Source organism: Mesoplodon densirostris, chromosome 2 (genome assembly GCF_025265405.1).
Source record: "Mesoplodon densirostris isolate mMesDen1 chromosome 2, mMesDen1 primary haplotype, whole genome shotgun sequence".
NCBI classification, from domain to species: Eukaryota; Metazoa; Chordata; class Mammalia; order Artiodactyla; family Ziphiidae; genus Mesoplodon; species Mesoplodon densirostris.
This window is the reverse complement of record NC_082662.1, coordinates 187,552,336-187,567,537: the sequence shown is the minus strand read 5'-3', so window position 1 is coordinate 187,567,537 and position 15,202 is coordinate 187,552,336. Positions and strand designations below refer to the sequence as shown.

The 15,202-nt window shown below is 37.1% G+C and overlaps 1 protein-coding gene across 5 annotated transcripts in view; it reads left to right on the top strand.

Moving 5' to 3' along the window:
• The window catches only part of KCNT2 (potassium sodium-activated channel subfamily T member 2), a 358,057-nt gene that overhangs the window by 27,945 nt on the left and 314,910 nt on the right, over positions 1–15,202 (top strand). Inside the window, exon 2 of one of the 5 annotated variants that reach the window (XM_060091452.1) lies at positions 12,801–12,879. The exons of the other annotated variants lie outside the window; for them this stretch is intronic. The gene's annotated coding sequence lies outside the window, so the exon portion shown is untranslated. The remainder of the gene's footprint in view (positions 1–12,800; positions 12,880–15,202) is intronic. 5 annotated transcript variants of the gene reach the window in all.

Here is a 15,202-nt window from a genome sequence, read left to right as displayed (position 1 = left end):
GGAAAGAAGAGTTTAATTAACTTCATTGACTGCATCACTTAAGAAAATATGGGCAAGAAGGAAGGAGAACTATCACTGATGGGATTGATTGATCAAGGAATTCATTTTTAACAATCTTTAAAAATGAACTCAGTTATGGAAGTTCCTTAAAAAACTAAAAATAGAACTACCATATGACCCAGCAACCCCACTACTGGGCATATACCCTGAGAAAACCATAATTCAAAAAGATACATGTACCCCAATGTTCACTGCAGCACTATTTACAATAGCCAAGACATGGAAGCAACCTAAATGTCCATCAACAGAGGAATGGATAAAGAAGATGTGGTACATATATACAATGGAATATTACTCAGCCATAAAAGAGAACAAAATAATGCCATTTGCAGCAACATGGATGGACCTAGAGATTGTCATACTGAGTGATGGAAGTCAGACACAGAGAGACAAATATATGATATTGTTTATATGTGGAATCTAAAGAAAAAGGGTACAAATGAACTTATTTACAAAACAAAAGTAGAGTCATGGATGTAGAAAATAAACTTATGGTTATCAGGAATAAGGAGGGGAGGGATAAATTGGGAGATTGGGAATGACATATACACACTACTATATACAGAATAGATAACTAATAAGAAGCTGCTGTATAGCACAGGGAACTCTACTTAATACTCTGTAATGGCCTATATGGGAAAATAATCTAAAAAAAAAGAGTGGATATATGTATAACTGATTCACTTTGCTGTACACCTGAAACTAACACAGCATTGTAAAACAACAATACTCCAATAAAAATTTAAAAATAAATGAACTCAGGGACTTCTGCGGTGGTCCAGTGGTTAAGACTCCATCCTTCCACTGCAAGGAGCATGTGTTAGATCTCTGGTCAGGGAACTAATATCCCACATACTGTGCGATGTGCTAACAAGTAGGCAAATTCTCAAATATGGAATCCATGAACAACAAAAATTGATTGAAAAAAAAAAGATGAACTCAAAACCAACAATGCCTAGTGATTTAAAAATCTTTAATTCACTATATAATGTAAACATGTATATTTAAATGTAGCCAAAGGTACTTATTTTATTCAAAAGGGCAGGTCTCTACAGATAAGAAAAAATAATACAAGATGTTGAGTAACGTATTAGCAGTATTTTCCATTTACTTTATAATTTTCAGATACATGTTTATTCATTCTTTCGCTATGAGACCTTCCAGATACTTTTAGAATTGTATGCTAGGAATAACGTGCAAACTTTTCACATAATCATATATACAACAATATCTATTTCAGTCTGAAACACGCTACTAACTGCACTCCTAATGAGTTTTGTCTGGAATGTTTTTCTAAATAGTATAGGTCCTGTAGAAGACAGTAGATTCAAATAGAAAAAAACATTCAAATTCTTGTGATATCCCTGCATGTATCTCCTTGGATAATTAGTTTAATACTCCAAATCTCAGTTTCCTCTTTATAAAATGGTAGTAAAGCCAGGAACACTAGTTTTTGAATCACATATATCTGTGTTTATATTGCTTTTTATATCACTGGCCTTGAGTTAATTAATCTTGGGAACTTTAATTCTTCCCATCAAAACGGAGTGTAACCATATTGAATTGTTGATGTTAGGATTCATTGAAGACATGTATATAAAAAACCTGAAAAACTGTTTGGCTCTTCCCAAATATTCACCAAATGTTAGCTACCATACCATCCCCAACTTAAGCTAACAAGGCAGTTGGCATAATGAATTTTAGACTATAGATAGAAACATTTTTGAAAAATATAAAAAAACAATGCATATTATATGGTCATATTATATCTGCGGTAGTCATACAGGCTATAGGCTATAAACTCATAGCCACATTATCTGTAGGTTAGTACATTAAAGTCAGCTCAACTGACAAAACTTTCTTCATCTGAATAATGGTTGAAATGTTTCCTGACTAGAGGGTAGGGCACTAGCAGCTCTGCTATAGTCAAGGGACATAGCTTAGTGCTATGAACATTTTACTTATGACTCATTCACTATAAAACTGTAGTATATTATTATGTGCATCATCTCAAAAGAGAGATGCTGAGTTAGAGGGAAAAAATGATGTAGATACCATTGGTGAAACAAAAAATTACCCAACTGAATCATGCTAGATCCAAGAATTCTGAATTTAAAAGGCAGTTGTTAAGAAAATGGTCAATAATTGTATATGGATATCTGCCAATCATTGTTAGGTACTTAAAGCAATATCTATCAATCATTGTTAGGTATTTAAAACAAGATCTTTGAAAATCTTCTCTCTTTGATTGATTGATTAATTAATACTGTTACCTCACTATTTTCTCTGGGAAAATAGCAAATTTCCACTTCTAAAATTCTCTCTGTTCTAACGATGATTTTGAAGTGTCTTAACTGAGTTCTTCCCCAAATGGACACAGTGCAATTTATTTAATATAGAAAATGCCATCAATTGATAATGATCCTTGAATTTTGTTTGAGATCATTGAACACAGGCAACATACTATTTGTTGAAAATCGTAGGAGAAAAATCTGGGAGAGACATATGGAGAAATTTGATTTAAGTTCTTCTTTACCTGATGTTAATTTTTAGGAAGAAAGGAAAAACCTTTTTCTCATATATGTTTTTTCATTCCAATATTCTCCAATTGTAACTGAATAATGCAAAAAAATGTACATAAATTATATATGAAATATCTATAACTCATAAATTATATTCTCTATAATTTAAAAAATAAATCAAATATGTCTCTTTAAATCTTAAAAAAAACTTTTTGATCCCTGTTAGAAATTGTGTAATGATTAAGACTTCACTAAGAAATTATTTCTCTTGGAGAAACAATTTGCAAATTTAGAATTTGTTTTATAGCTATAACATTTTAGGTTTCTGTATGATATCTTTGTGATGAAACTAGAATTTTGTTGTAGAGTGGAGAGAATACTGAAATATAAGAGAAAAAACCTGGATCCCAAGTTTTGGGCTCTTCTGTTGCTAACTTCTTCCTGGTTAGTTGTGAACAATTGTGACACTAAGCTCTTCCTTTCCAAAATGAAACAAAACTTTCACTGTCTCATAGGATTGTTGTGAGAATCACATTAGATGATATATTTGAAAGTGCTTGGTAATTTAAAGTTCTTTACAATATACAGATAATTTGATATATGGAGATTGACTCCTAAATTAATTAATATAAAATAAAACACAAAATTTCATTTGTTTGCATTTCTTTATGTTCTTATTTTTTTTTTTTTGTTTTTTTGGCCATGCCGTGTGGCTTGTGGGATCTTAGTTCCTCAGCCAGGCATTGAACCCAGGCCCTTGGCAATGAGAGCACGGAGTCCTAACCACTGGACCACCAGGAAATTCCCGTGTTTGCATTTCTTAACAGGATACTTTACATATTTATTCCACTTATGTGTCATAGGAACCTTCATTTATTCCACTTATGCTTTATTTCATAAAATATAAATTAGGTATTATTTTCTCTTTTCTCCAGATTAGATAATAAAACTATTAAAAACTGATTCTCAGCAAAACTAAATGATTTTCTCAGGACCATGTAACTATGATAGAGCTGGGATTCAAACCCAGGCCCACTCTACCGTACTATTCTATCGCTACCCAATTTTGTGTACTTAATCGAGTTTTCTTTATCTTAGAAATGTCAGTCTATTTCTTTCTCTCTTTATCTCAAGAAATTTCAAGTACCTGCCTGTCAGGTACTGTTATAAAGGAAACCATGCTATAAAGGCATTTACAGTAGCTGGGAAAGTAAATAAGAGTTCCATGTGGCATGGTGTGATCAAGTTGCAGGTGTCGTGAGAGCACAAGGAAAGGAAGGACCAGGGGAGGATCTGAAGTGGACCAGTTGCTTGAGTGAGTCCGGCAGGTCAGTGTGGTAGGAACCTGCAGAAGGAATAAAATGTGCAGAGGTGCAGACCCATGAGAGAGCGTGAAGAACGTAAGGAACTGGCGAGCCAGGTGCTGGAGAATGCCAGGAGATAAGATTGTGAAGGTAGGGAGCTTTCTGATCATGAAAGCACTCCAGGCCTCTTGCAAGTTTCTAGACTTTTTTGACTGATGGAGGAGGGAGACTACTGAATAATTTTAAACCATGAAGTGACCTGCTGGGAATCCAGTTTTCGATCTTTCTCCTCTGCATGTACTAAAGGTTAGCTTTGCTTCAGCGAAGATTTGGATGATTAAGTCTGGCTGTGACACAAGATATATGCAAAATGGATATAATTTCTTGTTCAAATTTCTGTTGGGAAAGTTCTTTACAGTCAACGAATTATTTCTTAGAGATAAAAGCAGATTGCCTAACTGTGTCATTACATTTTGAGATTTTAATGGGTAATTTTTTGCCCTGGTAAAAGTGTGTATGTAGGTGGATGTGTGTGTACACATACACGTGTATTTATGTATATGGTTTTATGCTGTATTATATATTATCATTAGAAGTATGATGTATGATGCAAAACAAAGCAAAATAGAGAGGACCTTCCTAGGGGAGAGCATTCCTAGTTTGTGTTGAAGATTCAGAGACCCCAGATCTTTAGAAATCTGACATAAGTACTTATAGGTATTCCCTCATTGATTAAAGAATGATTTCACTCATTCAGGGAACATTGTTGAGTCTTCACGATGTGGCAGGCACTCAAGTCAGGACTTTGGATACAGTGATGAATGATGTAGTCCCTAACCCTCTCAGGTGGGATTAACATGTATTTCAGCAGCTGTAATTATGATAAATGTTGTGATAAAATTTGCATATAAAGGAAGTTATTCAGACCGGGATAAGCTTGTCAAAGTATCAAATTGGAGTAGATAATAGAAAGTACCAAAAGCACTGGCTTAATTATGTAATACTCAAACATGCCACCTCCACCTTAGTGCCTCACAGAGATGTCAGTGTCCTGTAAAAAATGAACTTGGAAATAGTGGGTTTCAAGAAACAGTTTACACGTTCATGGATCAGAAGACTCAATAGAGTAAAGATGTCATTTCTCCCTAAATAGATCTGTTGGGTTAAGACAATTTCTATCATCATTTCAGCAAGGTTTTTTTGTAGACATAGATGGATTTATTCCAAAATTTTTATGGAAAGGTAAAGTCTCTAGAATAGCCAAAACAGTTTTGTGGGAGGAATAATAATGTGGAAATAGTCGGTCTTCTCAATGTTAAGGCTTACTGTATAGGCACAGTATTCAAGACGCTGTGGTCTTAGAGAAAGGAAGCACAGAGCTGGACAGAACTGGATAGAGAACCCAGAAGTGCACGCATACAAGTACGTCCAATTAATTTTTAACAAAGGAGCACAAGCAATTCAACGGAGGAAGAATAATCTTTCCAAAAAACACTGCTGGAGCAATTGGACCTCCATAGCTAAAAAAATGAACCTGGACCTAAGTCTCACACTTAACACAAAACAACTCAAATTGGTTCATGGAATTACATGTAAAACATAAAATAACATTTGTAGGAGAAGACATAGGAGAAAATCTTTGGGACCAAGAATAGGCAAATGGTCCTCAGACCAACACTAAAAACAACCCCCCTCCCCCCTGCCCAAATTGTGCTTCATCAAAATTCAAAGCTTTTGTCAGGAGGATGAATTGACAAATTACAAACTGGGAGAAGATATTTGCAATCCACATTTCAATAAAGGACATGTTTCTGGAATATATGGAGAACTCTCAAATCTCAGCATTGAAAAGGGAGCAAAAACAATCCAGCTAGGAAATGAGCAAAAGGTATGCACAGACATTTCACCAAAGAATATATACAGTTGGCAGATAAGTGTATAAAAAGATGTTCAATATTGTTAGCCATTAGAGAAATGCATATTAAGACCACAAGGAGCTATCATTACATACCTCTCAGAATGGGGAAAAAAAAAAGTGATCCTTGCCATCAGATGCTGGTATGGTTGTGGAAAAACTGGAGCACTCATACATTGCTGGTGGAAATGTAAAATGGTACAGCCACACTGGAAAATTGTTTGGGAGTTCCTTTTAAAACTGAAAATAGATTTACCATATGACCCAGCAATTTCAATCTAAGGCAGTCTTAGATTTTCATACAGAAACTTGTATACAGATATTCACAGCAGCCAGTCCCTAGTTATATAAACAGTGGTATATCCATACCATGGAATACTAGTCAGCAGTAAAAAGGAAAAATGATTTATAAATTCGACAACTTGGATGAAACTCAAAGACATTATGCTGAAGGAAAAAAAGCCAACCTCAAAAGAATATATACGACATGATTATATTTATTTAACATTCATGAAATAATGTGATTATAGGGATGGAGAGCAGATTAGTGGTAGCGAGGTATAAGCGATGCCGGCTGGTGGATTGGCTCTAAGCAGATGGCAGGAGGGAGTCTTGTGATGATACAGCTAAATATCTTGATTGTGTGGTAGTTACAGGCAGCTACACGGGTGATAAAGCTTTACAGGGCTACACATACAACACGCACATACCAGTGAGTGCATTTACAACTGGTGAAATCTGAATAAGCTTTTTGAATTGCACCAATTTCAGTTTTTCTGGTGTTACTATTGTGCTATAGTTACATCATATGTTAACATCGAGGGAGCCTGGGTGAAGGGTGCACAGAACATCTCTGAACATCTTTGCCTTTCTGTGAATTTATATCATCTCAAGATAAAAGACTTAAAAAAAAGCAAGCGATAAACATAAATAAAATAAATGCCTCCTGGGGGAGAATAGTTTTCATGTCTCCTCCATTAGCACTGCAAATTGTTAGAAATAAAATGACCGAATCTTATGAATATTTTAGCCAGTTTTCTGTGTATTAGCACATTCAGACCCTCCTCCCTCCCTCTTCCTCTCCTCTCTGTGCCTCCCTCCCTTTTTTTCTTTTAGTCATCAGTTATTTAGTGTTCAAAACACCTTGAAGGATACTGAATAAACAGCTAGAAGAAAATATGAATATCATATATCAAATCTTCAATCTAACTTTGAGTTCTACAGTGACATCAATTTAAGTTAAGATCATTTTCACCTGGTCTGATTAGAAATCAAGACTGTCCCTGAGTAACTTTTTAAAAAAGATAATTAAGCAATGAACTGTAATGCTGGATGTATAACCAAATCCAAAGCACTGTTTCTGCTCATTCCAACCACAAAAAGTGCAATTGATTTTGGATCTGAGTAAGCCATGAAGTGATTAAACACACACGTATGTTTAGGAATTATATTCTCTACGTTCATAGAATTTTAAATGTACCTCTCAGAATTCTCTCTCTCTTGCTCTCTCTCACTCTGTCTCTCAGCTTTATTTTATTCTTAAAACCTTACATTAGTCATAACTGTCACATTTTCCATGAAGACAGTTAAGGTAATTCTTCGAAGTTAAATGCAATGGACGAAGTCTTTGTGACAGTTGTTTCCTATCCCTCGAATTAGAAGATTTGGTCAAATATCCACTGTGTGCCTTGCGGAAGTTAAAAACCTACACTCAACTTTTTCAAAATTCTGAAAAGACAAGGCCTGCTGTGGTTTAAAAATCCCGGAGATTTTTTTCCTTTCTGATGTACATGAGTTCTTTTATTTCATCCTAGCATCCATCTAAACCTGAGGCACTAGAGCCCCTTTCCATTTATAGCCCCATTTATATGGAGTAGAACTTATGCCTAAAGTTTTCTGAGAAGCCAAAAAGAGTCAGCATGCATCCAGAAACAACTGAAAATCATATGCTAGACCTTCTTGCTCCTAAAGCCTGTACAGCAACTCTTTTGTTGGTGGTTCCCATGTGTTACTTCATTTTACAAAGTGCCTGGCTTTCCAGCATCTCAGGAAATTTCTCTTTTCCTTTGTCATCAGCTTTTCTTGAAAGCCTACGTTCACCTATCCAAATGCATCATGGTGCTCAATAAAATAAAACAGCTTTTTTAATGATGATATCTACACTCATTAGAAAGCATCTGCATGCCGTAACGATGGTGCCTTACTGATTATCTCACCAAACGTGGTGATGGTGGCTCTGATTTGCTAACAAGGTGATGAAGCATATTTATTTTTGTCAGTTGGATACTTCTTCCTCAGCCTTCTCTAATTCACTTCATGGCACTCTCTCACTCTCTTTACTTCTAGAAGACCAAGATTAATATCCCTAAGATCCCTTTTGTGTGCTGATATCTAGATCTGCCTTCTTTTTTAGATGCTGGGAGACACCCTCATTCACTTGCCCAGTCACTAGATCATCATACCAACTTCTACCACCCAAGCTTAGGCTACTCTGGATCTGGAGGATCCTGTGTCAGGCAGAGTTTTCCCTGCATTGGGAGAAATCCCAAGCCTCTGGTGGATCTTTGTATCAGATCTAAAACTTCAATTTGCAGGGTTTAATTTTTGCAAGAGGGTGAGTAAACTCTCAAAATATGTCACTACCATATTCTCTTCTTTTACAGTCAAGATTTGTTGTCATTTGCTAGTCCACCAGATAAAGAAATTAAAAGGTGAGCACTTTTTAAAGCTCATTAGCCCCTTTCTACAGGATCTGAGCTTTATGGAGTCAGTTGGATTGTTTCATTCATGGTGTTGGAATACATTACCTCTCAGGTCCTGCTTCTCAGTTTTAAAATCTCCTTTAGGCAAGTTTTAGCAGCTGCATAATCACACAATCAGGGTCAGACTTTTAGCTTGGATATACATTCCCCCAAATACACATTATATACATTACTAAAACAAAAGAATTGATATTTCTGCTTTGTGACATCCCCAAAACACACATCAGCCCTCATTCCAAGCTATTCTGGACCCTTTCCATGGAAAGAGATTTCTGCATCTCTGGGGCAATAATGAAATTTACTGCATGTCTGGAAATATGTGTCTCTGCCATCCTATGCCTTCTGGATTTGTACCCCTGGGACTCTTATTTGCTAGGTATTAGGGCCTGGTTGACCTATTGATCATAATTATCTTGTTTATAGACAAGAATTCTCCAGTGGAGGCAAACTCATCAGCATGGTTAATAACGAGGAACTGGGATCTCTTTTGAGGACACTTTTGACTTGTGTTGAGAAACTACCTTAACTCCAGTCCCTCGAGTACCAAAAATTCTACATCAAGGGGCTTATTTTATTCATTTCTACATTTCTTTCAGCTCTCTGTCTAAACTGAGTCCCAGTGCTACTGTATTCTGGGATGTTCCTCCAAAATAGCCATGTCACCTCTCATTCTTTCTCCTCCAAAATTAATAGCTTGAGCAGGGGCGAGTCAGGGGAATTTTTCATGTCTTTTCCCATGTTGCACAAGTTCTTCCAACAGATACTGTAAATGGATCTATATTGAACTTATTTCTACCTTTTCTGTTTAATAGCAACATCCTGTCCCTCGTTGCAAAAATATCTAATCTTAAAGCATTTATTATTTCAACCAATATGTGTTGAGCATCTCCTAGGTAACAGTCATTATTCAAAGTATTGAGGTTGTACAGGTGAATAAAATAGGCAAACATTTCTGCCCTCATGGGACAATGAAAAGGGAGGGAAAGACAAATTAATATAGGAGGTTGGTTGTATTGGACCAGATCAGAGCAGTGTGGGAGAAGTAGGCTAGGGGAGTGAGCTGTCTGGTCCTGTAACTGAGTTTTGCCTTCTGGGCACTTCCTTTAGAGGAAATGATGAATGCTTGATTTTTTGGCTGAATGGATGAGATGCAACCAGTTATTTATGGGGCACCTTCAAGATGAATTCTCTGAGGTTTAATGGTTAGACATTTTGTCCTCACCAAGATCTAGAAGCAAGCCAGAATCTTGCTGTTTCTGAAAAAAGGACGGCAGTTACTCATTCAAGGAAGATTTATTTTTGCTTCAGAATCCTAGGCATCCCTGTTTGGTTCTTCCTGTGAGAGCTTGACACACATTCTTTATAGCACCCTAATCTGCCACCGACAACTTGTGTACCATTGCATCTGCCGGCTTATAAGATGTGTAAAGTATTTTCTTGCCTTGAGAACACTACTGCAAGTGGTATTCTCTACTCAAAACTCAAAACTTTTCAGTTGGCTTGGTATTGAGTAAGAGTGTGACACCAGCATGGTATATGAAAGTGTTGAGAGGAGATGCCCACAAATAGGAACTCTCCAAGTCAGCAAAGCTTCAGATTCCTTTCTTCATAGTACAGAAAAGTTTATCTGATTGTTTTAAAGTCAGATTTATTTAGGCCCCATCAAAATTATATAATACAAACACCTTGTAAAAATCTGCCAACACAAACATTTAACAGACTTTTAACAATAAGAATTATCATATTCCAGTAGTTCCACAAAATGAGACTCTTCCTTTCACAGTTACTAAATTTTACCCTAAGAGCAGGTTCTCTCTCTCTTTTGTCTTTTTAGCAGAATGAGGTGTTGTTTTGAACTTCATAGCCCACCATTACACGAAATCCTTTTACTAAAATGGCTTTTTCTATTCCGGCTCAGAGTTCCTGGACCCTGGAGACTTGTTGGTCAGAACTTCTCCTGCATGAGCAGAAGGCCCTGTAATCCTTGAGTGACTTTGGAGATGACCAAGTTGGCTATAGATTTCCTTCTACCTCTGCCCATCACTCCTCCCCCCAGATTGTCCATTGGCCATGTAATCAAAACAAAAACATGACTTTATTTTTAATAGAAATTTCTCACAGTGTAGTGAATAGCAGTCTTTTAATTTTCTCCCCAGTCTGGCCAATTTGGATGAACATGAATCCCAGTTGCTCAGATCTGACTAGGGGTCTGTAGCCCCATGTCTGTTATTCTTTTCCTTCCCTCTGGGCAGCCAATATTACTTCCCTGTTATTATCCTTTTGAATTAACTTCATTAAGAATTCAGGGGCTCTTTGGGTCTCTCCAGAAGTCTGAACTCCTTCAGTCATGTTTCTCCATAAATAGCCAGAGCAGTAAATTCTACCAAATGATCCTGAAGAAACCTATAAAATTTAATTGGGATATATAACTAGAGACTTACAAATGTAAGCCTGTAACTTTATCCTAAGGAGGTCACCAAATATCAGATACATTTATAGCTTTATTACAATTCCAATAAAAGTTTTAAAATATATCTTTTATTGAAAAATCAACATATCACCATTAAGATAGTCTGAAAAATAAATGTTGAGAATACAAGAGGTCATTTTGAAAAAATAGAGACGGATACTACCGAATATTCATTCACAGTAGTTGTAGAGATCAATGAAACAGTTTTGATAGTCCTGACATGATAGAAAGTCATCAATTAACTGTTAAAGAAAAATTTTGGGACTTCCTTGGTGGTGCAGTGGTTAAGAATCCACCTGCCAGTGCAGGGGACTCGGGTTCAATCCCTGGTCCAGGAGGATCCCACATACCGTGGAGCAACTAAGCCTGTGCGCCACAACTACTGAGCCTGCACTCTAGAGCCCACGAGCCACAACTACTGAGCCCATGTGCCACAAATACTGAAGCCCACGTGCCTATAGCCCGTGCTCCCCAACAAAAGAAGCCACTGCAATGAGAAGCCTGCACATTGCAATGAGAAGCCCGCGCACCGCACCGAAGTGTAGCTCCTCACTCGCTGCACCTAGAGAAAAGCCCATGCACAACAACAAAGATCCAACACAGCCAAAAATAAATGAATAAATAAATTGATTAAAAAATAAATTTAAAGAAAGAAATTTAGAGATATAGTTGACTATAAAAATCAAACCAGTTTACAAATATTTCTGTAGATTAAGAAGCTAAGCATAAAACAAAAGTGCTAGACAAACTAAAAGAAAGTAGAAATTAATTTTAGGATTTAAATGAAAGCATGGAAACTTATTAGGAATAAAATTATAATAGCACTGACTTACTCCTAATAAGTTTCCATCCTTTCATTGATATCCTCAAATTAATTTCTACATTAATGAAATTAGCTTAGCTTCTTAATCTACTTCGTGATTTCTGCCCCATCATTTGCCCTGGATTATCATTTCTTTAAAAGGATAGAAAATTATCACAAGGGAACACATCTGTAGTTTTTGTGGGCCTCTCACTGTTGTGGCCTCTCCCCTTGTGGAGCACAGGCTCCAGATGCGCAGGCTCAGCAGCCATGGCTCATGGGCCCAGCTGCTCCGCAGCATGTGGGATCTTCCCAGACCGGGGCACGAACCCGTGTCCCCTGCATCAGCAGGCGGACTCTCAACCACTGCGCCACCAGGGAAGCCCACATCTGTAGATTTGACTCTACATGCTATGAGCTCTTTGAGCTCAGAACTCTGTCTTTACATTCCTAGCATAGGGTCTTTCTGGCCTTCATTCAGTCAACATTTACTACTTGCTTCAGTTGTGTCAGACTCTAGAGAGGAAAGAAAAGAAGCCCATGATGCTACAACATAAAGCAGGCATTATAATTTGTGGTAAACACAGATCGAAATTAGTCCTGGGTGTTAAGAGAGAACAGAGAAGGACTGCTTAACCTGGTCTGAGGAGGGAGCACATTCCAAGGTGGTTGTTTTTGTTTTGAGAGGTGATGCCTTCAGTGCTCGGATATCAGAACTGCTGAGGATTGTGAAGAAAACCATGATCCGATAAACTGGAACCCAAGGCTCAAGGCATCGAGTTTTCCTAAATGAGATCAAAGTCCTGGGGGGAGGAAGGCTCAAGTACTGGGAGAGAGTTGGAGATGTGTGCTGCCCTGCAGTTCCTGTGCTGTTCCCTGACGTCCCGTTCCCATGCAGGCTCAGTGAGATGCTTTCCACTCTGCTCAGGAGTGCTTCTTCACTACATTCCTCTCTTTCTTAACAGAAGACCTAGCTTCCCACTTCAGGGATAAAGTAGAAGCCATCACACAAGAGAGTTCCTCAGGTTCTTAGACCTGGCCCTGGTGAGTACACCTCATGACACAAGAAGACATATCTTTCCAGGGGTGTGCAGTCTACCTTCCCTGGATGCATCTGCTCTCCCTTCCCAGTGAATCTTAAGCATCATCAATCCTCTTTGGAAAGATTGTAGAAAAATGTGGAAAGTCCTAGGTTTATGCCAGTAGCATTAAAGATTCAATCTCATCATGCAGAGACTTACAAACTATGTTACCACAAGATAAGATGTTGGGGGAGAGAGGACATTTGAGTTTTGCTCTTGACAGATAAGGGGATTTCCAGGAGGTTACACTGTCAAGAAGGCACAGGGAACTCTACTCAGCATTCTGTAATAACTTATAGGGGAAAAGAGCCTGAAAAAGAATGGATATATGTATATGTATAACTAAATCACTTTGCTGTACACCTGAAACTGACACAGCATTGTAAACTATACTACAGTATAAAATAAAAATTTAAAAAATAAAATTAAATTAAAGAAAAGAAGGCATTCCAGGCGGATGGAAGAGGGCATGCAAAAGTGAGTTATGTTCCAGAAATGGTGCTTAGTCGAGAGTAGCTTAATTAAAACACTGATGTTCATGGAGAGGAGGAGCGAGAGATATGAATGAGTAGACTGAACTGTTTTATGATTGATTTACTCTAAATTGAGGAATTCATATTTAATTTTGCAGTTAATATTCAGCCAGTAAATTTTTGCTTAAGGAGTATATTGATTAATCACTACCTTTCTTAACTAGATGTTATATGAACCTCGAGGCTATTTTTATGTACTACTTATTTATGTGTTTATTTATGCATTTTAGTGTGTATTTTTGCCTGTAGACCTTGTGTATGTTTATTCATGTTGCAAAGTATTGTCTCATACATTTTAAATATATATTCAAAACCTATAAAATTTTTCTCACTTTAAAAAATATCTTGTAATAGAACAAAGTGCTAAATCTGATTATTTACGTACATCTCCTTTTCCTGTAAGAGGTACCCTATTAAGTTGACTTCTCTGTGTGGCATTCACTGACCACATTTGGCTGTGGTAACGGTATATGATTTACTTCTTATCTCTAAGGAAATATCCTGTAGATAGTTATTTGTCCTTTGGGACTAGCAGAGGATGAAACCATAAAAATAGATTTTTCACTGTGAAACTGTAGGTAAGCTTCCATGTAGATTTTGTAAAATTTTTCTTTTTTCCACTCCTACTTCCACCATGTTAACCTGCCTCTCTACGACTTCACATCTGGTCTTGAAATAAGCCTCTTAAGACATTGGTTTCCTGCTCCATCCCATTTGATTAATCCTGCACACTGTTGCCATACTCCTGTTCATAAAAATTTCTTGAATCGTGTCATGTCTCATTGAGACAACTTTTATTGTTCACCCCCATGACTTTTTTATAGTCCAAAGGACACAGTCCTCTGCAATTTAACATTTAAAGATGACCAATTTCGATACCAGATTACCTATGAAATCATTCAAGCTGCTCTATTCAGGTAAACGTGTCCTTTGCTATTTGATTAATTTTCTCTTTCTGGAAGGTCAGTTTTTCCTTTGTTTGAACCCAATGAAATTGGACCCACAGGCAGCCGTCCCACTCCCCTTGGCAGTAAGGGTCTTTAGTGATCTCTTGACCCAAATTATCTTTTCCTTCACTGGCTGTGATTAGAAAAGGAACGGTGGGGGCCAGGTTGGGGGGCACTGGGAGGAAAATTGTTCCCTCAGAAAGAATAACGGTAACAAAAAATGCTTTCTCTTTTCCTCATATTCCTAACGCTGCCTTAATTTCCCAGGCAATTGGGAGGCTGATGAATAGGATATAGGTTAAAGTCCTTAGATTCTTGGCAACTGTTGGGAAGGACGCAAAGCTGAAGGCAAAGAATAATCATGGTTTGAAACCTAAGTCCTAGAGGTTGGAAAGCTCAAATATTGGGATGGTGTCTTAAAGAATCAAATACCTACCCCTTTATATTAATTCTCTACACTGATGGTAGGTGGAGAGCATGAATGAGTTTGAAGCAAAGATTCTGCATTAGATTTAGGTGGTGGAGTCTAGTTAAATTGAAAGGAAAAATACCTGGTGTGAAGGAAATAATATTCTTCTTGGGTTCTCAGGTTCTTGGTTTTGTTTTATTTGTTTGCATTTGGCAAGAGAGGACTTTGTGAATGGGACCGAGCTAAAATAGAACTTGCCCTGGAGGTAATTAGCTATTCAGAAAAATAGAAAAAAAGGAATAAAAAGTAATTAGAACCTTACTTCACTCATTAAAATATAATTCAAAATAAATTATGCAATGGTTAACTTTCTATTTTCATTCGACTTGTTTTTAG